At 42.2% G+C, this 23990-nt stretch overlaps 1 protein-coding gene across 6 annotated transcripts in view; it reads left to right on the top strand.

The window, feature by feature from the left end:
* ATXN1 (ataxin 1) overlaps positions 1-23990 on the top strand; it is a 408748-nt gene that overhangs the window by 251837 nt on the left and 132921 nt on the right. For 5 of the 6 annotated variants that reach the window (XM_084872720.1, XM_084872721.1, XM_084872719.1 and 2 more), the window contains one exon: positions 13435-13561. The gene's annotated coding sequence lies outside the window, so the exon portion shown is untranslated. Of the gene's footprint in view, positions 1-13014; positions 13072-13434; positions 13562-23990 lie in introns of those variants that run through there. The other variant, XM_084872724.1, reaches the window with a different exon arrangement.

The raw sequence follows: 23990 nt of genomic DNA, 5'->3' as shown, positions 1-23990 counted from the left end.
GGATGGAAGATGTGAAGTTGCTATTCCCTTTATTGCTCTTGGTACCAATCATTATAAGTGTGGTATACAACCACACTTATAATGATTGGCACTTTCAAAATGAAGAGAGACGGCATAAATGATGCACACTTTGGGTTGGAAAGATTGCGTTCAAACCCATTTTCTGCCACTTCCATGTTTGTGATCCTGGGCTGCTGCTTAATCGCTCAGAGTTTGTTTCCTCGTTGTTCACGTGTGAAAAATAAACCTCCTTTCACAGGGTAGTTGGGGAGATTGCGGACTAACACAGGAGATTCCGATTTCATTGGTTTAATTTGAAATTATAATACTCTTTAATTACATCCCTTACTGCCTGTAAGTGGTGAAAAGTGGCAAGAAGAGCTGCTGCTTCACAGGTCGACAGAGTAAACCACAACCTCTGATTACTGACTTTAGGGCACGGCTCTCCACTGTGGCTGAACAGCATCCCATAGCCCAGACTGCACCCCAGACCAATTCAGCGAGTGTCTCTGTAGGTGGATCCCAGGCATAAGGATGTTGGAAAGCTCCCCAGGTGGTCACAATATGCAGCCAAGTCTGAGATCTGCTGCTTTAGGGGGATTTGAAAGTCTCTATTTCTTCGAACCAATGATACCTGGCATTCAACAACCTGTACTTTATTCTTTTGGCTTAAACAAAAAAGGGACCAAAGCATCATGCTAAAAGTATGTCTGCCTTAGTAGGAATTAGGTTATTAAGTTCTCTCCAAAGAGCCTGTGTTAGCAGGTGGGCACAGGGGTGGGAAAGAGAACCCAGGTTTCTAGGTGTCTGAGGACAGGAGAGGTTCACACAGGGAAACAAATGGAGCCAAGGTAATAGAAAGCCCAGCAATTTCATGCTACCTGTTGCTTTTGGAAATTAGTCCTGGCAAAAACACCACCCAGGGCTGGTTGACTTCCCCGAAGGCTCGGAACTATGACCCTGATTGGTCATGATTCTTAAAAACTTGCTACATCTTCAAAATGTGGAATGGGAGGGGGATGTCTCATTCACTTGTACTCACTATAACCAAAATTCAGCTAATTAAATTACTTTGCAAAATGATGTATATAGATATTTTTAGAGAAGCAGTATTTTAAAGAGAATAAAACACTCCATATTAAAAACTCTCTGACCTCCTTTCAACAAACGGTCCTCGGAGAGCTAGGAAAAGACACAGGGGGCACATGTAAAAGATGGAGGTTGGACCCTTCACACCACATACAGAAAATAAAATGGATTAGCAACCTAAATGTAAGAGCTCAACTAGAAAACTTACAGAATAATTCTAAAACATGACCTTGGATTTGGCAACGGGTTCTTAGATATGACAATGCAAACACAAGCAACAGAAGAAAAAAAATAGGTAACTTAGACTTCATCAAAATAAACATGTTTTGTGAATCAAAGACATTATCAAGAAAGTGAAAAGACAGCCCACTGAATGAAAGAAAATATTTGTAAATCATGTAACTGATAAGAGTCTAATTTCCAGAATATATGAAGAGAACTTTTAGAATTGAACACAAAAAGACAAACAGCCTAGTTTTAAAAGGGACAACATATTTGAATAGACATTTCTCCACAGAAGGTATACAAATGTCCCCTAAGCACATTGAAATGATATTCAACATCATGAGTGCAGGGAAGTGCAAATGCAAACCACGAGATTAACTCTTCTTACCTATTGTGATGGTCACATTAATTAACAAACAGGAAAATTACAAGTGTTATAAAAAAAATTTGGGGAAATTGGAATCCTCATAAACTGAAGTAAAGTGGCACAGTCACTATGGAAAGTAATTTGGCAGTTCCTCAAAAGTTACATAGAATTACTGTATGACCCATAAATTCCACTCCTAGGTATATCCAAGAGAATTGGCAACAAGCATTCAAACAAAAAACATTTTCAGAGCAGCATTCTGTATACAAGCCAACAAGTGGGAACAGCACAAATATCCGTCAATTGATGAAGAGATAAACACAGTGTGGTGTATGTATACAGTGGAGTATTACTCATCCAAAAAAGGAATGAAGTTCTAATCAGGTTACAACATGAATGAATCATGAGAAAAATTGTGCTAAGTCAGTGATTTTTCAACTTTTCTGATCTCAGGGCACACAGAAACTGATTACTAAAATTCTTTGGCATACCAATATATATTTATATATATAATTTTTTTTTTTTGCTGATCTGACCAAAAAAAGGTATAATTTTGGTTGATTTACCAAATAATAATAATAATAATAATAATATTAATAATACTAATTACCAACGCTTTTTGCTCCAAAGTGACTTTTAAAAAAATCAGTGCCGCCAAAACCAGTTTGGCTCAGTGGATAGAGCGTCTGCCTGCAGACTGAGAGGTCCCAGGTTCGATTCCGGTCAAGGGCATGTACCTTGATTGCGGGCTCATCCCCAGTGGGGGGTGTGCAGGAGGCAGCTAATGGATGTTTCTCTCTAATCTATGTTTCTACTCTCTGTCCATCTCTTTTCCTCTCTGTAGAAAATCAATAAAACATATTTAAAAAAAAAATCAGTGCCGCTACTTGTTTATAAGGATTTCTGATACCAAGAATTAACCAATCAGACACAACCTTATTATGCAACTCTAAGATATGACCTATATACAGGGTGGGGGAAAAGTCAGCTTACAGCTGTGAGATTCCAGTTAGTAAAGCTATTGTAATAATTAGAACCTGCATATCTTTTTTTGCATATGAACAACTATAAACCTACATTTGCCCACCCCTGTATTTACCATTCAAGAGAAGACATTTACACTAACTGGCTATTGTTGTGTTGCTGTTGTTGTTTTATTTTTTGTGTATGTGTGTTTTTTATTTGACAATCGAAGGGAAAAGAGGTCAGTGCTCAAATCATCAAGTATTGCATGTTTTAAAAATTCTTGCAGCTGGGCACACCGGTTGAAAATCGCTGTGCTAAGTGAAAGAAGCCAGGCACCAAAGACCACATATTATATGATTAATTTCCTTCACATGTAGCTTCCAGAACAGGTAAATCCGTAAGATGAGTGGTTGCCAGGGGCTGAGAGGAGGAGGGAATGGAGATGGCTATGCGGTATCTTTTTGGATGTTGAAAATCTTCTAGAATGGTGATGGTTGTACAACATTGTGAATGTACTAAGAACCACTGATTGTGCACTTCAAAAATGATTAAAATGGTGAGCTTTATGTCATGTGAATTCTACCTCAATTAAAAAAGCTTTTCTCTGACCCTATCGCTTATTCTCTACTAGTGGTCTTACACCAATCCCTTAGCCATTGCTGGAGGATCTTGTTCCATCAGTTATCCTTTGTAGTAATTCCCTCTCATCATATTCTTTTTCCCCTCCAATGTCATGCCTCTGCAGTCATCTACACCTGCCTTCCATTCATCACTCCTCAGGCTTTGGTCCCCAACAGAGCCCAAGACAACGTGGCAGACATGAAAAGCCTCCATCTACAGATTTCTCACCGGACTAGGGAAGCTCTGCATTTGCCCAACAGAAGCTCAGGTGCCTCTTGCTTATCCAAGGGGCCTTTCTGAAATTAGAAATGGGTTTCCAGCATGGTCCTGCCGCACAGCTGGACTCATCCACCACAGCATCACCAGGGAATGTTAATTTTGGGGAACAGGTGGAAGAACTTGCCTAGCATTTCTCGGCAGGCACAGAGGGATTCCTGCACACTCAGTAGAGTGAAAGTCACACATACAAAAATGTAAATTTGTGTGAGATGTAAGGCTGCTACTCGCAGAGCTTAAGTGCTTTTAATTCTGGGTAATAGATAGGGCTGATGGCTTTGGAGATTGATCTCTGAGCCCACCGAGGGCTCCAAAAGTAGAAGGAAGCTATATTCATCATTGTCTTAATTTTCTTTTTTTCCTCTTTTTTTTCTGCAGGGGTCAGCAGAAATCAGATTTTTTTTTCTTCTTTTTAGATCAGTGTTAGTGTGACTCTGATGATCCTGAAAAGCCTGTATGGGGAGAATGCTGCAGTCTGAATTAAAAATAGCACTTTATGTCCTCCCACACGCAGCACTTGAGGGCTCTGAATGCCTTTTATAAATGCAGACTTTCTGCCTGGCTACATAAAAGAACCTGTCACTTCATTTCCATAACGAAGTCATTCCCAGGAGAATTCCATTGTTTTAGCAATAGAATTTTTGTAAAAGGCCTCTTATTTTGCCTGGAAAAAAAAGGTAACAAAAATGAACTTTTGAGAGCTTATTCGACAAAACAATTAAGGAGCTAGAAATTTTCTTCTTTCTTGATAGATTGGGAGTTGTCAGTGTGAGAATCTTCTGTGCCTAAACCCCCTAAACCTGGCAGGTGCAGGGGGAGGGGAGAACACCTGTGATTCCTTCTTCTGATAGAAGTGGGGGTAGGCCTTTCCCTGAGAAGGTGCGACTAGAGGCTGGTGATAAACAGGTGGTGCTGATTCTAAAGAGTTTTAAGTATTTGTTTTGAAAGAGATGTAGGGAACTTTTAAAATGCTCAGTCTGTCAATAAATTCCATACGATTTTTCATGAAACATGATCAGATCATCAGGTATTTTAAATATTGGGACTCTATCTTGCTGGGGTCCTTTACTCAGAAAATTCTAGTTGATACTCCCCTTTACTTGAGTTTCCAACATTGTAGCAAGTGGAGTGGTGTTTCCTTATGCATGGTTACTTGGGACAGGCTCAAGTAGGCATACATGCATGTGCTTGCTTTCAGCACCCTCTCCTCCTCTCCACACTCCCACCCCACCCCCATCCACACAATGATCTTTGTTCCAAATAGGATACCAACCCTTCCACTCCGCATTCATAGAGCAAGAATCATTGCATTTCCTGGTACCTCCCCAGCACCACGTAACCCACATCAAAGTGTACCTGTCTTTGGTGTTTCAACAGGTAATCCCCAGACGTAATGCCAAGTGGCATTTCTGTTACATGCTGTTCACAGCCGAGACCGTTGGAATCTCAGCTTTAAGCTAGAATAGTTTCATTAAGCCTCCTCCCGAAGGGGAGAAGTTCACAATAGTGCCTTTGTCTTGCCATATTCTTTTTTCCCTGACTCCATCGGAAAGCTGTAATATTTAAAGAAGGAGGCAGCTGCCTGGATTAGTATCAAAAGAGGTTAAAATATAGAGTTGTTATAAATTTTTGGCCTTTAATAAAACAGACAAAAAGAAGACACACGTGCTTGAGTAATGATACTATGACTTACAAAGTATGATTAGAGAGATGTCCTGTTGTAGCTACACTTTTACATAGTTATACTTATTTTCTTTTACGAGACATTCTCTTTTTAATATACATTTTTATTGATTTCAGAGAAGGAAGAGGGAGATAGAAACATCAATAAAGAGAGGGGATCATTGATCGGCTGCCTCCTGCACACCCCCTACTGGGGATCGAGCCAGCAACCTGGGCATGTGCCCTGAGTGGGAATCGAACCATGACCTCCTGGTTCATAGATCAATGCTCGGGCACTTAGCCACACCTGCGGGGCCATAGTTATATCTCATTATCTAAAAAAGTACTGAGGCTTTGGTAGGTTGCTTCCAGAGTTCTGGGCACCATTGGTGATTTCTCTTAACTTGTATTTATCCAAAAGGATGGTCTGGAGGTGGGGGAATACTATTTGGTCTTTCTTTTTTTTTTTTTTTTTTTAATTTTGGCTCGCCTTTTGGTAATTTGTGAAGTGAGGTCAAATAAAATACTTAAGAATACTATCATATGACTCTAATATGATGGCAACAGAGAATGAGAGGAAAATATTTAAGTTTCTTACGATTTCTACTAATTTTACTTTTTAAAGGAGAGCAAATAGAGCAGAAACGGAAGGAAATTTAAAGCCAGGAGATTCCTCACAGTGGCTCCTCTGGGACCGTAACAGCTCATGATGAACAAATGCTTCATAACAATGAACCCACGAAGCACAGGCGGTCCTTCCCCCTCCTTCCAGGGACTTGAACACCCGAAGAAGCCACTGGCCTTCTGGAGCAGCATACACAAAACTTCCCCCCAGGAAGGAGGTGTAGGGAGACCCAGCTGCCTGATGGCTGTAACCCTGGGCATGCATGGTGTCCAGGGTCTTGATCCACATTCCTGTTAGGTTTCAGCCATCCACTTGGGATCACGGCATTAAACAAATAAGGCCAGGAAAGAATTGTCAGTAAGAAACACCTGTAAAAATCTTAATTTCCTGAAGATGTCATTCTCCGGCTGTCCAATACAGATAAGGTATTTCTCAGTGTGGATTTTCATCTTATTCCTGAGATGCAGACATACTTTTTCCTGGATGCATAATTATATTGCTTAGCAAACTTCACTTTCTACCGGTAAGGAGATGGAAGCTGCATACAAGTATAGACACCTGCTGAGACTAAATATGTGTGGATAAAGCCCTGCCTTTATGTGATAAGCTGTGCTAGTCATAGGAATAGTGGCATGGATCAACAGGAATTACAGTTTTTAAAAAGTTTGATCATAGTGTTTTTGAGCATATTTATCTCTTTGATTATCTGTTCTTTAGGCAGACATTAATTTTAAGTTTTCTTTATTTTTTATCATTATTTATCTTTTTTATCTAAACACAATCCAGCGAAAGGCAGTAGAAAATGTTCCCAATGCATGCTTGATACCCAAGGATTGCCAATTTGGAAAAATATTGTACAATGGCTAGTGCACACAAATCATTGAATGTTGATTGACCAGAGGTTGCATGATAGGAATGAGTAAATTGCATTTTTCAGAATACCTTAGGTTTGGGCTTCATCTCACCCTTCACCTCCCTCCAGTTCTCCTGCAAATCCGACTGAATGCTCCTACTCTTGGGACAGTTCTGCGTTGCCCTCGTCTTCCCTATGGCAGGAAGGGGCAATTCGGTTTCCATAACTGACATACAGGCTCCTTTGTGAGCAGGGCCGGGTCGGGCTCTGCACCCTGCAGGGCTGAGCTGCTCATCCAGAGGAAGCATTTGTGAACCCTGCCAGTCCCAGTAGCCCTGGCTGCTGCTCCTCGGAAAGAAAAGACAGAGTCAGTATTTAGTCTTGGGTTGGAAAAACAGGCTCTTGCAGAGTATTTCATTGATTGACTGAGCAGTTTCCATCTTGGCTTATGTAATGGTTTTTCTTTTTTTCTTTTTTTAAAATATATTTTATTGATTTTTTTACAGAAAGGAAGGGGGAGAGAGAGAGAGTTAGAGATGAGAGATGAAAGATAAACATCCATCAGCTGCCTCCTGCACACCCCCCACTTGGGATGTGCCCACAACCAAGGTACATGCCCTTGACTGGAATCGAACCTAGGACCTTTCAGTCCAACGCTCTATCCACTGAGCCAAACCGGTTTTGGCATGTAATGGTTTTTCTTAATGTAATGGTGTATCTTAAGGAAAAGGAATAAAAACTGTAGGAACTCACAAAAGTATTTCTGATTAAGTAGTATGTAGCAGAGGAGGATGGAAGAAAGAAGACAGGAAAAGTCAGTCTTGAACAGGTCGTGGTGGGTATGGCTTGAATTTTAACATGTGGAAGAGAAATGTGGGCTTTCAGAGATGAAGAGAGAAGTGGGGTTTGGCTGGTACAACATGCCTGAGGGGAGAAGTAGGAGATGAAATTGGAAAAGCATGTTGGGGCCAGATTGTGAAGGTCTTAAACATAGGATTTTACAAGATTTGCAGCAAGCTATAGGAACCAGCACCACGGTATGGCACGGGGAAGTTGTATTACATAATCTGCTTTAGGAGGTCTGGTCCAGGAGAGATGACTCAGATGGTCTGGAGGGAGAATAGTGAAGGCAAGGAGACCAATGAGCAGGCGGCTGTGCGAGGAGCAGATCTGACCCAGCATGGCGGTGTGGGAATAGAGTGCAGGCTTGTGAGGACTTGACAGCTGATGGCTGCGGGGGGGAAGAGAAGAAGACAATGAGGCCGTTAGCATGATGAGAAATAAAAAAGGACTGGTTTTAGGGGAAAATATATGAGAAGTTTTGAAATAGACATTTATTTTTATACTGCATATCTCCAGCAGCTTGTGAGGGGACATGATGGGCCAGGGCTACAGATTAAGAATGATATGCAGTAAAGGAAATTGTCATAGAAAGAAAAGAGGGAGCACTGAGCATGGAACCTTGGGGAATACATACCCTGGGGTTAGAGGAAGAACAGGAGGGGACGGAAGCCGAGGAACTAGCAGCAAAGTGATGTAAGGAACCCCACAATAGAACCATCTCTGAGAAACCAGGAGTACTAGGATATTTTGGTGCAAGAGACAAAACTCAAAGTGATTTAAGAAAAGAAAAAAAAAAGAAATTCATTGTATCATTCATATATATATATATATATATATATATATATATATATATATATATTACTTTTCTATTGTTGCAGAACCAATTACCATAAATTTAGTCACTTAAAACAATATCCATTCTCACAGTTTCTGTGGGTCAGAAGTCTAGCCACAGCTTAGCTGGATTTTCCACTCAAGAGTTTCATAACACTGAAATCAGAGTGCTGGCCGGACTGCATTCTCCTCGGGGGCTCATGGTTGTCTTTTGAGCTCACATGTTCACTGGCAGAATTTATTTCCTTGTGATGGTAGGACTGAGGCCCCTGTCCTGTCGCTGACTGTGGGCTGTGGGCTGTGGGCGAGGCACCACTCCCAGCTCATGCTCTCTCCCGGCCCTCGCCACATCGTGTTGCTCCCTCCCCCCACAGCCCTCTCCTGCTTTGAGTCTGAGTCCTGGAAAAACCTGTCTCCCTGAAGGCTCACCTGATTAGTCCCTAAACCCACCCTGGGTAATCTTTCTATTTCAAGGTCGATCGATTTAGGAGCTTAATTTCATCTGCAAAATCCCTTCATAGCAGCAACAACCAGGTTCACGTTTTATTGGATAAGTAGGAGGTGTGTGTGCCCTAGAGGGCAGGGCCGTGTGGGGGCCACTTGGCATTTGCCAGGGGTAAATCTAACTTTTGGCATGGCGGGGTCCCCGGGACCTCACTGTTGTCAGGACCCAGTCCTTCTGTCTTTCAGCTTTGCTCCCTGCTCAGGAGCTTCATTGTCAGGTGGGCCTTCCTCACCAGGGGGTAAGAGCATCTCTCTGTAGAGCATGCTTCCCTGGCCTCGCTGGGACAAGTGCCTTATTTCCTCCCATCAGCCAGTCTGAGGGGCTTTGATTGGCATGGCACTGGTCACCTGCCTATCCCTAAGACAGTCATCACGGCCAGAGGGATGTGTAGTAGGTCTGATTCTCTAGACCTACTGTGTTAGAAATTAAAGAAGCCTGGTAGAAAAGAGCCATTGCATTTAGAAGGCAGGAAGCCATCTGAAACAAAGAGGTTTACTTAAAAAAAAAAAACAAGAGAGGTGGAAGTCAAACTCCAAGAGTTTAAGACGTGCCTGGGACAATACCAACACTGAGTTTGTTCTACTCATTAACATGTTTGTTGGTGAACAGGAGAGAGGTGACAGCCATCTGGGAATGTATCAGGATGTAGGGAAGGTCTTTCAGGGGTAGCAATGGCTGATACCTTTGTAAGGAGTTTCCAGTAAAAGAAAAAGATGGACAGAAAGAATAGACAGATGAGAGTCCTTCCAATGTGGCCCTCCGCAGAGAGTACTTAAATATACTCATCCTTAGCCTCTGTCTAAACACAAAGGCTTGCCTTCGGAGCAGGGGTTCTCATCACCTGGGAACTGGTGAGAAACCCCACACCTACTGGATCAGACATCCTGGGGATGGGACCCAACAGCCTGGTGGAACAAGACCTCCAGGGTTTTCTGATGGCGGTTCAGATTTGAGAAGCTCTTCGTACATCTCCCCTCCACAGACAAGGGTTTCCTTCATCATGGCTTTTGAAAAACTGTGAGGATCAAAGATATAGATTCCTAGTGACCTGGGGTGCTGTGTGGGTTATAAATCTTGAAAGGAGATGGCAACTGTTCAAAAGCCACCCGCGACTAAAAATACAATGGGCCGAAAGAACAGAGGAGCGAGAGCTGAGTTATAACTTAATTGTTCTCCCGTGTATGGAGGGCTTTCATTTGGACGCTAGGCATCGAAGGAGCTCCAGGTCCCTGGAGGACAGAGGAAACCGAGAAGCGCTTAAATTATAGCTAGAGAGCAGTGGTTCCTTTGGAGCATGGCTTAAGCCGTGGAACAGGTTTTTGGAAATGGATCATTTAATTTAAATTCAGGCTCTTCTCATAGACACGCTGAGGAGGCTGCAAAAGAAGGGCATGGCAAGGTTTCTTTCACCAACGAGCTTAAAAGCTTTTCAAGCCTTCAAGCCTTAAATAAATCCAGTGGAACATAAACAGACAGTATGACTGAACTCAGGATTGAAAAGGGACTCGGGTTAAAATGTGTGATGGAGACTGTAAGTGCTGTGGGCAGTCAGGGGAAGGAGAAATTGGCACCCTGTCATTTTCTCTGGAGGGGAAGAAGCTGTCAGCCAGGCAGGCTTTCCCAGGGCTGGTGGCGGGGCTACTGGACACCTCAGGTTCAGGAAGTTCTTTTCTTTGCCCTCCCTTGTCTTCCCAAGTTTTCTAGTTTGTCAAAGCTACTGAGTCAAAAGCGAGGGTTTGTATTTCAAGACCGAACATGGAGTGTTTTATTATTTTTGGTTTTATGAGAAACTTGTGGGAGAAATTACATTTTATCCTGGGTGTCTTAAATGGAAAGAGATGCAGGTAAAAGTTCGGCTTATTCATTTCAAATAGATTTTCAAACTGACTCCATTCATGGGGAGAGCATGAATAAGCCTGCCTGAGGAAGCCTTTGTTTCGTAGGATGAGGAAAGCAAATAGCTGATTTTCCTTAGTGGAAGAATTAAATTGTACCAGATCTGGAACATAGAGAACAATTTTCTTTCTTTGCAAAGAATTACTCACGTGGGTAAGCAAACAGGTAACCAGGCCGAAAACAAAGACAGATGGTTTCTAAGACACTCTTTTTAAAAAATGAATTTTGATTTTTAATTACAGTTGACATATTGTATTAGGTAGGTGGATATAAATGTCATTTAAGGGCATGAGAGAAATTTTAAAAAATTGTTAATCTAGAGGAAGCCAGCAAATTTGAAACCTAATGCAAAGTACTAAAGATATTTTTTCAGACATTTACATGTGATGTGATCTGTTTTTAGCTCTTTTTGGAGAGGGTTTTCTTAACTCCAGCTGCGGCATGCAGGTGTTAGCAGAGAGCTTCTTTTCCTTGTGATGATGGGGTGGGTGAGATGCATTAGGAGACCAGAGTGGACCTCTGCTGTCACATCAGATTTAATACCTGCACTTATGGGGTTCCTCTCCAGGAAACCACTAAGTGTGTACTGTTCTGATGGGCCTGGCAGTCAGAAAGAAGAATCAGCTTAAAAAAAAAAAAAAGTTGAAATATATTTGACATGTAACATGATGTTAGTTTCAGGTGTACAACAATGATTCCATATGTCTATATATTGCAAAGCAGTCACCACAAGCTGCTAATAATATAAAGTCTATTGTTCAGTTCTTGATTTAAATCAAGGAGAGCCAGTAGAAATGGCCAGAAACACACACACACAATACAAGAGGATGTAGAACTCAGTTGTTCATCTCTGGATGGCATCCCCTAAGGACAGGCTGTTTCCTCTCCCTGGAAACCCCATATCTGGCCAACTTCCCCTCATCTTTCATGTCTCTGATTAAATGTTACTTTAGTGAGAAAAGCCTTCTGAGCCCCTCCTTCCAAATGGGGTACCTACCCCGTTATGAATGCAAATGACCGTGCTTATTTTTTGTTCGCAATATCTGTTCAGTGTTCACATCTTATACATAAACTAAAGAGAGTGTGCTAGGATTCTTTCATGCCGTCCCTGTGAGGCAAGGAGCTCCTTGATGGCATGGTTGATTACCACTGGAAATGTAGAACGTGGTGGGTATGCTAAGCACCAAGTAAAAATTTGACATGAATGAGTTAATTAATAGGCAAGCACTTTGTGAGCTGTGTTCACCATGAAAGCATGGTTAATTATATCGGCAGCAGACACTTCCTTTCTCTCTTCTGTCCTAATTCCTTTCTCTCCAATTTTTATTCTTTATTTTGAGGTAGAATTTGTCAGTGTTTTACCAATTCCACATCTAAGATTTGACATCACTCATTGTTGTCTTTTTTTTTTTTTTTTTTTTGAGATAGGGACCACTTTTTTTCTCTCAAAAATATTACACCCACCATGCTAATGCTGCAGCTGCCGCCTTTCCTCAGCCTGTGCTCATGGCTTCGGAAGGCCCTGGTGGGTGATTTATTTGGGAAGCAAACAGGATCCGAGCGCAGCACTTAGAATCAGTTTCCTGTCGTCCCCAACACCACTCCTGTGTGTTCCTTTACCTCAAGTATGTTCCTCAAGGATTCCCAAGTCAAAATAACTTGATCATATTGGCCCAGGAAAGGCTGTTTCTGGCTGTCTTCAAGAAGGGAGAAATTTTAAAAATCCAGGTGTGGAAAATATTAAAGATCAAAATATGAATAGGTCTTTTCTTTAAAAGCAACCAGCACAAATGACCCAGTCCTTCCCCCGCAGGTCCTCTGTGCACCACAACTGTGTCTAAGTGTTATCCTCGGTGGGCGGAAATGGCAGATGGCCAAGTGGAAAATTTCACAGCCCCGCAAACCTCCAGCGCACTAACCGCTGCAAACCAGCCACCCAAGGGAGTCCTGTGGCTGGACCAGGCCACGATGCGCCTGCACATGCCTCTCACCACCTCCCTTCCTCTTCCCTTCCTGCCCCAGGCCCTCAGTTTCTTTCTCCCTGAGATCCCAGACCTCTGCTTCCCTCAGCCCCTCCCTGGAAGGAGGAATCAGCCTGGTGGCCCTTGCCGAGGTTTGGAAGTTTGAGGGCCCCAGGGACTGTCAGTTGTTGGTGGCTGGCCAAGGCTGGCTTTTATATCCTGGCTCAGAGCTCTGTAACAGGCTTATGACCACTGACAAAGCTTTGTGTTTACATAGTGCCTTTCTTCTCAGGAACTGTGAGTGCTTTGCAAGAGTGATCTTATTGATCTTCCCAACCACCCAGTGAGGTATGAAAATGGCAAGAGGTCCTAGCTCCCTCCTTTCTGCAGAGAGTAAAACCAAGGGTTTATTTTGAGGCTGTGTTGCAAGTTTGCATCTCAGCTGGCATTGCCTCTGAAGTCTCCCAGAGCTGGCTTCCACTTCATGGGGGGCGGGGAGGAGCAGGGCGAAAGGTTGGCCGTGGCCTGCTGCTGTGTCTCCTGGGGCGAGAGCAGAACTATTGAGTTTCTTTTTCACAAAAAGGTAGCGGAGAATGGTCTTTGGCGAATGATCAATGAGTCTAATTGATTGCGAACTTCATTTGTTGAGATGAAGAATGACTTGATGGTGCATTGACCTTTCCTTTCTCTTCTGTTCTATTCCCATGCTAGGTTTTCCTCACATCTCTGTGAAAGGGGGAAGAGCACGCCTGAGCCCCGGAGCGCTCCAGCTTCTCGTGGGACGTCTCCATGGTGAAGGAAGGCTGGGGCTGCCGGTGAACCGCGCACAGTGAATGTTGTAAGTTAACAGGAGCAGCTTCTGCAGTGGCTTGCCTTGCAAGGAGTCGTGAATCATTGGATGTGGCTGGGTCAGGCTGATGAAGGGGTGTTCATGGTAGTGCGAGGTGATCATCCAGTTATTTATTTGTTGTTGTTTTTTAAGGAAGAGGTTCTGTTTTCATTTGCTACAAACTTGCCTTTCTCTCAGCTTCTATGGAGCACTTCTCACTTTCTCCTTCTGGAAGAAAGAGTGGGATGCGGTGATTCTTTCATGGTAGGAATGCCCTTGCTCCTGGTACACAGTTCAGTGGTGTCAAGTTTAAACAGCCTCGCAGTTCTTTTAGGTTGATGGGTAGGGTTCACATTCTCTGGGCTAAGAATTAGCCACAGGGATTGCCACCAGCAGTGATTTTTATTGGTGTGAAGTGTTTGGAATGAATGTTTTTGGTGTTTTCAAAAATCTGAGGTATGCAAGTATAGTCAGTTGTTTTAGGTGCTTCTCTTACTGAAATTGGCTGGTTGACTGGTTTTTATGGGGCTGCTGGGCTGGGACTTTGAGATTAGTCAGGTAGGTCCTGCAGGTCAGCTGCTCGTCACCTTCCGTGAGGCATTGGAGGACCAAGTAATTGAAGAGACAGTACCCGGTGGCTTCAGAGGGCTTACCCGCCAAGATACTTAGGGGTTGGGGCAGCTCTGCTTTCTGGAGATTTTACCTCAGTGACAGACCGTGTCTCCAAAAGAAGTTAAGAAGAGGTTTATTCGTTTTTTTTAAATATATATTTTGATAGATTTCAGAGAGGAAAGGAGAGGGAGAGATAGAAACATCAAAGATGAGAATCATTGATCAGCTGCTTCATGACACCCCACACTGGAGATTGAGCCCACAACCTGGGCAAGTGCCCTGACCGGGAATCTAACCATGACCCCCTGGTTCATAGGTCAATGCTCAAGCACTGAGTCATGCCAGCTGGGCAGTTTAGAAGAGTTTTGACCAGGAAAGGATATGGCAACAGGAAGCCCAGGATGTCCTAGGTCAGTGGTTGGCAAACGCATTAGTCAACAGAGCAGCAAACTGCAGCTTGCAAGCCACAGTTTGCCGACCACTGGCTTAGGAACATACCACCTTTAAAATTTAGAAAGTGAGAAGCCAGCTTTGACAAAGGTCTTATATAAATGTCTAAAATATATACACACTTAATACAATATATATCTATTGTATGTATACACACAATATACACTATATATTTGTATATGCATTATGTATACATAAATACATATACTTGTTTTTATGTGTGTACACAACATATGTGTAAATGGGTATATACATACATAAATAACTTTATGTAGTTAAGTTTTCAGCTTAATAACAAAGTTTACTAACTTTTCCAGGTGCCTATTATCTATGTGTTTTTTTTTCCAGTTTCATAAAATATTTTGAAAAGCAAGGCTTAGTAATGTGAGGGCACATATCAAGGAGAAAAAGCTTTAATGTTGAAAAGAAAAATTTCCACTGAATTTTTTTATTTCATGGTTTTCTAAATATTTTATTAAAGTATGCATATTTATCCATATAAATGGCTTAAATAGTGTATTAAAGTAAGTTTATTACATTGGAAATCTCCCAGTGCGTCATAGTGAACAGGCTAAGAATGATGTTGGTGTTTTAATGTATTTCCATTTTGTATGTATGAGCACCTTGGTTCTAGGGGAAAGTACACAACTCCTGGAATCGATTGATCTGAATTCTGTTCCCCATCCTATTGTCAAGGTCAGCTAAGTTCGCAGCCTTGGGCAAGTCACTGACCCCATGGAGTGGTATTTTGTGAGTTTGTGACTTGCTCCAGGCTACTGCTTATGGACCAGGTGGCATCTTGGTTGGTGACCCCGTAAGGGGCAGAGCGTTGTTAGAGGCACTTTAATACTTAATCCAAAGTATCTCTTATTGTGAAAGTGTCCTTTACTATTATGGACTCATTTGGTGTCTTGTGAGATCTGGGAGCTGCAATATTAGTGTGTTTTACTAGAAATTGTTTTCTCAATCAGGTAGCTATTAGAATGTACTTCAGGAAATGGTTTTAAAGCATTTTCATCCTAGGAAACAAGTGTCTTCTGAAAAAGTGGTTTAAGTTTCCGATTACCTTGTAATGAGTACTGCAGTTATTGTAATCCATCTAACTTTTTTTTTTTTGTACTCTTGTGGGTTTTTGTTTAAACCATTGCTTTGAACTGCTCATGTGATACCATGTCAGACCTCAAATAGTAAGTGAGGTTCTGAATGTAAACTTTCAGGTAGTCAATGATTTGACACAAAATGCACTGCTGTTCTTAAAATGTTGAGCACAGCTTTATGGTGAAGGAAAATAATTGCTATTTCTGTCTTCACTTGATACCCTTTCCAATAGGCCCTCCCAGGTCCACCGGGCAGTTCAAAGGTGTTCACTAGACTGCTTTCTAAGAATATAGTTGTAGTCAATTACATTTAGGAACCACACCCATTGGTCTGTTTGAAAATTAAATATGAGCCACTTTTGAAATTAACTTTTTAAAAACTGTCCACTTTCATACTCAAACATTTACTTACTTTGTAAACAAGGAGGTGGTGATTGATATTTCTTTCCTGAGCATCCCTCCTTCCTTAAATAGGACTTCTCAAGTTACCTTTTCAAAGTAACCCGCCCTCACCTGTATAAAATAGCATCCACCCCATCTCTATCATCTAGCCTATCTTACTTTTTAAACACCTTACATATTATATATTTGCTAGAGGCTCGGTGCATGAAATTTGTACATGGGTAGGGTCCCTAGGCCTGGCCAGTGATCAGGGCTGGTCTTTGGGGTGACTGGCGAGGAGATTGGCTCGCCAGCCCATCCCGCCACTGCCACTGGTCACCTCCCTCTGCAAGGTGATCAGCAGGGCAATTGGGGACACTACCCCCCCCCCCACACTGGCATCCACCTGCAAGCTGGGGGCAGCTCCTGTGTTGAGCATCTGCCCCCTGGTGGTCAGTGTGCATCATAGTGACTGGTGGTTCTATTGGTCATTCAGCCATTTAGTCAATTTGCATATTAGGCTTTTATTTATAGGATTTTTAATTGTCCATTTCCATAACTAGACTAATTTCCATGAAAGCAAAAATCATTATTTTATTATTATTATTAATTTTTTGGTAATTCTAGACCTAGAGAGTTGCATGGTCCACAGTGGACACTCAGTTGATGCCTGAGTGACTGTCCAAGGATAGAGTAAATATGAGCCCAGGCTTAAACAAAATTAAGATGAGTATTGGGTAGTGGGGAGAGACTAGGCTATTTTCTAAAATCCTTAGAAGTAGATGGTAAATGTCTATTATGTATTTAACTAAATGTGTGAAAGGAAACCACATGCTTTAAAAAAAGGGGGGGGGGCTTTATATAACTATCAATAGAGTTTGGGGATTTTCTGATTTTTTTAAAAAAAAATTCTGCACTGTGTGTATTTCCTCTGCTCTTTCATGTGAGTGTTTTGCTTTATTGCTCATTTGTGAGCAGCCTGCTCTGGTGTTCTATGGAAGGTGGTGGTTTGCCTCTTATAATCACATCATTTTATGACCCTTCCCAAAGTGGGAACCAGGCTTGAAGAGCTCAGTCTGCTGGAAACTCACCGCTTACTGAATAGCATCATTTTCACGCTGTGTACTTTGGGGCGACACATAATTGGAAATGAAGAACGGTATGCCCACACAAATTAAGGTCGTCTCACCTCTGTGTGGTGTGCAAGGGGAGGTCACAGAGGTTAAGGAGGCATCATTCTGTGTGCCTTTTGCATGTCACAATAATAAAGGTTTCTTGAATTTGGTGTGTTTATCGACCCCCTTTTCAGAGTAACTGCTCTGAGCGCAGGAGTTACACATTCCTAGGAAGAAATGGAAAGACTAAAATAAACACCTGTGTGCCTATTTGCACAGTATTATGCTGTCTTCAGAAGCTTTGAAAAATGGAAGCTGATTTCTAGTCTCCAGAGTAAGGGAATTACACGATCCCTTCTAATCAGAGTGATTAGGGAATTTCCCTGTGTCTGCTGATTTGTACCTTGTAGATTTGCCATCTTTGATGCCAGATCCTCTGGCACTATCATAAAAAAAGATTTGAGGTGGAGACAATTTGGGAGAGAAGGGGAGATTTTACTGTTTGATAAATAAAGAAAAAATGGATGGTGTCCTTCTCTTTCAGCCCTTGCTCATATGGGCTTGCAAACTGGCCTGTGTATTGTTGCATCTCTGACTGAGCACATCCCACACAAGGTTTTGTGTAGCTTCAAGTCCTCTAGGGTTTTCTGTTTCACCCATTTCTTTCTGTTTCTCAGCCTCCTTCCAATTGCTTCTCATTGATAGCCTTGCTCATCCCTGGCCATTGCCCCTTTGGCAGAGCCTTTGCACGTGCTGCTAATTCTGAGAGTTGATGCCAGAGCAACTTCTGAGTCGGCCTGCAACATCTAGCACATCCCAGGCACACCCTTTCCCCTCGGTGCCATCATCTCTAACCTCTCAGCCCCTCCTCTCAGCGTCTCGAAAAGGAGAAGGGACACACACACACAGGACCGGCAGTCAGGAAATAGTATTCATGTATTTTCTACAATATTCATGTTTTGGGTGGTAAAGGGGAGGCAGGAAGAAAGCATCAACAGCCTGTTTTCTATCTGAACAGTGCTTAGGTGAACAGGTTTTGTGATCTGCTTAACTTTGCAGTTCACCAAAAAAAATTATCAAAAGGCTGTCTGTGTCAGGTTTGCTAACGTCTGATAGGCATCCAGTGATGAGTCATCTGCATGTACCGTCCACTGAGACCCTAACAGACCACTCAGGGAGGCCACGTGTCAGGGGCTTCAGCAGGACGATGGGTACGGTCCCCCAGGGGTGGGTTTTCAGGGAAGGCTGCAAGGATTGCTGAGCAGCCCAGGCCTTGAAACAGAGGAAGGATTTCAACCCGATATGTGTGTGCTTTGAGGCAGCAGAGGGAGAGGAGACAAAACTAGTCTTCTGTTTAACTGCTTCTGCAACTGAGAAGAGAGCTTAGAGTCAGAAACTTCTTTTCATCAGAAATGACCACAGACTAAGACAAAGATTGGGGATTTGTAGCTCCTGGAACCACTCTCCTTTATGGATCCTTTATATATTTATCTTCAAAAGCTGAAGCAAGAACTTCGGCCACTTAAGAAATGATGCCTCTCCACCCTAATAAGTATAGTGTTTTCAACTTGAACTATGGATAGAAACCACCCAAAACTAAAACTGTGTTTCTCAAGTGGTGTATTTCTGAAGTGCTCGCTGTTCCAGAGCCAGTGCGTGTAAGAAGGGAGGTCAAGGATGACTGGATGGTGGTCCTGCCTCTGAACGAAGGAGGCTGGTCGGCTCCATCACCTTTGTTAAAAGGTTACTGATGTATGTCATTTTTTGCAAAGTATGTCATACCATAGGATTTGACTTACTTTCATTATTCTTTAAAAGATTGTTTTCTCTCTCTCTTGCTTTCTTACAGAATAGTGAGGCACAAATAGGAACTGAATAACATTGTTTGTCATAAAGCCAAAATAAAATCTGTTGATTCTTACCTGCAAATAAATTGTTCATTGGGACTAATGTAAAAAGACAAATAGAAAATTTGCAGGCCAGAAGGGAGTGGCAAGAAATATTCAAAGTGATGAATAGCAAGGACATACAACCAAGATTACCTAGCAGAGCTATCATTTAGCTTGAGGGTTAGATAAAGAGCTTCACAGAAAAGAAAAAGCTGAAGGAGCTCATCACCAGCAAACCAGTATTACATGAAATGTTGAAGGGTATTCTTTAAAATGAGAGAGAAGAAAAATACGGGAAAAAAAGATTTTAAAAAAATCTATAATAACAAAAGTGTAATATGCTAATTAGACCAGGTGACCTTCCCAACTAAGCCGGGGCTGCGAGGGAAGCCTGGGTACTGGGTGCCAGAGGGAACCAGGTGCTGGCAGTCAGGTGAAGGAAGGCCTACTCTTGCATGAATTTTGTGCATTGGGCCTTTAGTATGAACAATAAAATGGCAATAAATACATACCTATCAACAATTGAATCTAAAAATCAAAATAAATGATTAAGAATCAAATGAACAAAATAAACTGGTGATTAAAATAGAATCAGAAGCAAGGAACAGGCTGACGAATCTCAGAGGGAAGGGGATGTCGGTGGGAAGAAATTAACCAGAGACCTTACCTATGGACAAGGACAGTATGGGGGTGAAGGCCTGGGGTGGGTTGGGAGCCAGGTGGAGGGGGACAATGGAGGGAGAGGGATATATCTGTAATACTCTCAACAATAAAGATTTAAAATATTTATTAAAAGACAAATAGATCATTTTATTTTTTTTAGTTTTATAAAATAATCAGAAAATCATTTAGCCACTTCTCCAAAATATATTTATATTAAATTTTAAATGGTAGCTACATAATAAATCATGCTAGGTGGAATCTCAAATTGAAAGAATCAGTGCATCTTGTATTTGTCCTGAGGGTTATGTTAACCTTTCGCAGACACCTGAATAAGTTTGTTACATGATTTAGAAAAAGTAATTTTCAACAAGCATACCATAAAGTGCTTTTTAGGACAGATAGTAAAATTAGCTGTTTGTAAACAATGTTGAAGGAAGTTAGTTTTTCAGTCATGATTTTCTATTTCTGCTTTTGTTCTAAAAAGCAATATCCCTCAGTAGAATACCCCCAGATGGAAATACTGATGGGATACTAATGGCAATCTCCTTTAGAATCTTTTATTTCCACAACTCTGGCAAGTTCTTGTCATCACACTCCTTGGACTCTTATCCTCTTCTTCCACCTGTAAATCCCACTTCCTTCCCCAAGCTTGATCACACAACGTCTGTGACACCTCCCTGACGCCTTCCCGTGACTGGCTCTGGGGTAGGACCTGCCCACTGCGCCTGCGGAATTCGCTGGTTAGGACTCCTGCACGGTGCGGGGCTGGCTTATGTCTTTCTTCCTCCTGGACATTGCAATACTGTGCTTTGCACATCGAGAAATGAAAACGCCCTTGCTCAAATCATTGTCTAAAGTTTCCATTAGGTTACTCTTTATTTCTTGTTTTCTTCTCATACCTTTGTAGCTTTCGTAGAATTGAAAAACTGTGATTTCTCCAGGGCTAAGATCCAAGGCTTCTAGGAGTTGCTACCCCGTCATAAGCATTGTAAAACTCACCCTGCAGAACCAACAGAACTGGGCAGGGGTCATTCCCTTTCTCTGCCATGGCAAGCCCTGGTTTCTGAGGCTCCTTTGCCTTTTCTTCTTTGTTCTCCCAGAAAAAGACCATCTTGATGAGATTAGGGAGCTGTTTGTTCAGAAAGGGGATAGCCATTGCCTGTACAAGCAGATTTCCCCCCTTCCCTTTAGCAGCCTCAATTGCTTTACCTGTTTCTGGTTCTCCTGCTTCTGCCATGAACAGCCTCCCTCTCCCCACTTTCAGGAGATTAATAAATTAAATATACAAATGTCCCTTGGTTCCTGCACATCTACCAGCTCCATAATACAGAACAGAGCCAGTCAGCCCTTATCTTAAGCAAGTTTCTTGCCCCTCTTTTGCAACCAGCACATCAAGCCCAAGTGTAGATTAAAGGATAGTATGGCAACGCGAGAGCTAATGTTAGTCAGTCACTCCCCTTTAGCAGAGCAGGTTAGCTGCCAATGGTGTCTTGTTGCTGTCATCAGAGTTTGCAATCCAGGTTCCCAGCTCTGCTGGCGATCTATTTCTGCACCCTAGCAATGATGCCAGTTGTCCTAGCAACCGGCTGGCCGACACTTCCCTAAAGGCAAGCGAGGAAGTGGCAGTGGGCCTCCAGAGGTTAGAAGAAAGTTGGCAGTCACCTTGCTCGAGGAGGATTTTCCATTTCCTTCATCTGGGCAGGCCTCCAGAAAAAGAATGCCAGTATTATGGGAGTGTCACTTACTAAGGATCGTGGGCCACATGGTCTTCCTGGTGCAGATAGCATCCTCTGGAGAATAACAAACTGGATAGTCCAGGCAGAAAGTGGGGTCTGCTGGGCCAGGATGTTAGGTGATCTCAGAACATTAGATGGTATCAGTGTTTCTTGTGAATTGAGTTAATGTTCCGGTGATTTATCAGGATTGGCATTCAGAGTTGGGGATCTGGGTGGCTATTTGGGAGGCATCAGAGGTCAGGAAGGGGAAGATGAAGGGAAGCACCACTACAGTCGATCTTGGCTTCTTTTCCTGTTGACAGGGCGGCTGGAAATCAGTCCAGTGTAACTAGAGCTTTCTTACAAGGCTCCAGTAACTTATCTATGTCCCCTCATTGAAAAGGAACACCATTCACCTTGTCCTCGTCTGTTTAATTATTCTCCTTCTCCTTTTATGTCAAATTGAATTGGCACTAACTGGCTTTTCCCCTTGTTTCTGATTTGGACCCAAAAGAACATAGGAGTCCTAAGGACCATACCTTAAAGTCCCTAACCTAGTTGGCCTTGCCTAGATTAAGTGTAGTTTGAGGCAGTCCCTTGACATTGGCTGTCTTGGGGACTGTATTCCATAGCTTCTTTATGGTGGAAGCCACTAGCTAGTGACTTTGGCGTTTTCTTCTAGTATTTCTGTCTGTGTTGGCAGGGTGCTGTCAGGATATTTTTCAAGAAGAAGGAACTAGAGAAGGATCTAACCTGCAGACTTTGTTGAGAGATGGGCAGCAAGAGGGTCTGACTGGAATGTCCCAGGACATTTGAAACCCACAAGTGGCGTAAAATATTATCAGTACCTTAAGTTTCATTACTAAGAGGATTTTTGTGGCCTCAGAGATTTATTATTATCTCCTCCACTGGATGTCCACACTTAGAGGAGATAATTGCATGTAACTGTGTCTTCACGGTGGGGCATCCAGTGAGAGTATGCCTGGACATTTCCCGCAGACCTTATGTGCTCAGCAAGTCAGTTCCTTCTTCTATGCCTGGAATAAGGATAGGTATTGAAGCTCTGGGACTAGAATGAAGAGAAATGGCATTTGAACAAGGTACTTTTTTATAATTTCAGAGCAATCTATGTTCTTGAGATGTTTCTTAACAAATAAACTTTTTAAAAAATCAGTTTTGTTTGACAGGTGTGTGGTTTGACAACTGGTCAGTATTTTCAACTATTGAAATGGTTTAAATTGTAGAAGGCACTGTGTGTTCCTAGAACAATAAATATATATTTGGAACACTTTGATACATGTAGGTACATGTAGAAAAGTAGAGTTGTGTTGTTTTTAAGATAGTTATGAAACTTTTAACTCAATATGTAATGGTAAATATTCATTATTCTTCATATGCTCTCTCATGTTTATACGAACAATAAATACAAAATGTGGATTACATTAAAGTTGGAAAATCTTCTGCAGATTTGGTGGTTTTTTAAAAAATATATTTTATTGATTTTTTACAGAGAGGATGAGAGAGGGATAGAGAGTTAGAAACATCGATGAGAGAATCCTATCGGGGATGTGCCCACAACCAAGGTACATGCCCTTGACCAGAATCGAACCCGGGACCTTTCAGTCCGCAGGCCGACACTCTATTCACTGAGCCAAACCAGTTTCGGCTGGTGGTTTCTTTATAAGAAGAAATTTTGTAAAGCAGATTTTAGCCCAAGTAGGTCTCATGAAATTTTTCTTCATACTTTTCTTACAGAGTTGGAAGCACAGCTAGAATAGAAAGAACCTGTTCTCTCTCCCTCCTGAACTTGTTATTGTCAGTCACAGAGGTAGGAGTGGATCTAAATATTAATAACTTAGGTGACGACAGAGATACCTTGTCTTGGTCCAGGAGCAGGAGCTTCAGACTAAGAACCGACATCTGGTTCTCATCCCATTTCTGTCCCTCCAAAGCCAGTGGCTGCTACTTTCTTTCTCTGAGACTTTACTTCTGAGTCTTCCAATGAAAGAGTGTTATCACTTCCACATAACAGCACCAGATGTAAATATACAGCCTTGGGCAAAAGTGGGTCTACAGTCACTCAAATGGAAAATAATTCAATCTGTTATAATAAAAGCATAATATGCTAATTAGACTGGATGTCCTTCTGGATGAAGCCGGGACTGCGAGGGAAGCCAGGGTCCCAGGTGCCAGAAGGAAGCCAGTGTTGGCAGCCGGGGGAATAAAGGTCTACTCTTGCAAATTTCATGCATCGGGCCTCTAGTAATTAATAAATAATAATACAAGAAGAAACTCTATGTCTCACCTACTCACAACTATAAATCTACTTTTGCACCACCCTGTATTAGTCCAAATAAGAGGCTTTTGGAATCATATCTGGGTTAGGAGTCCAGCCTGGCCACTCATTCCCTGTGTGTGCTCTTGGGGAACTTGACCAACTTCTCTGAGTCTTATTTATCTCATTTGTGAAATAGGGCTGATCATAACTACCCTGCAGGATTGTTGAGAGAATTAGA

The sequence above is a fragment of the Pipistrellus hanaki genome, assembly GCF_964339955.1.
Source record: "Pipistrellus hanaki genome assembly, chromosome: 2".
NCBI lineage: Eukaryota > Metazoa > Chordata > Mammalia > Chiroptera > Vespertilionidae > Pipistrellus > Pipistrellus hanaki.
The sequence above is the reverse complement of the archived record's forward strand: the minus strand, read 5'-3'. Positions and strand labels throughout refer to the sequence as shown.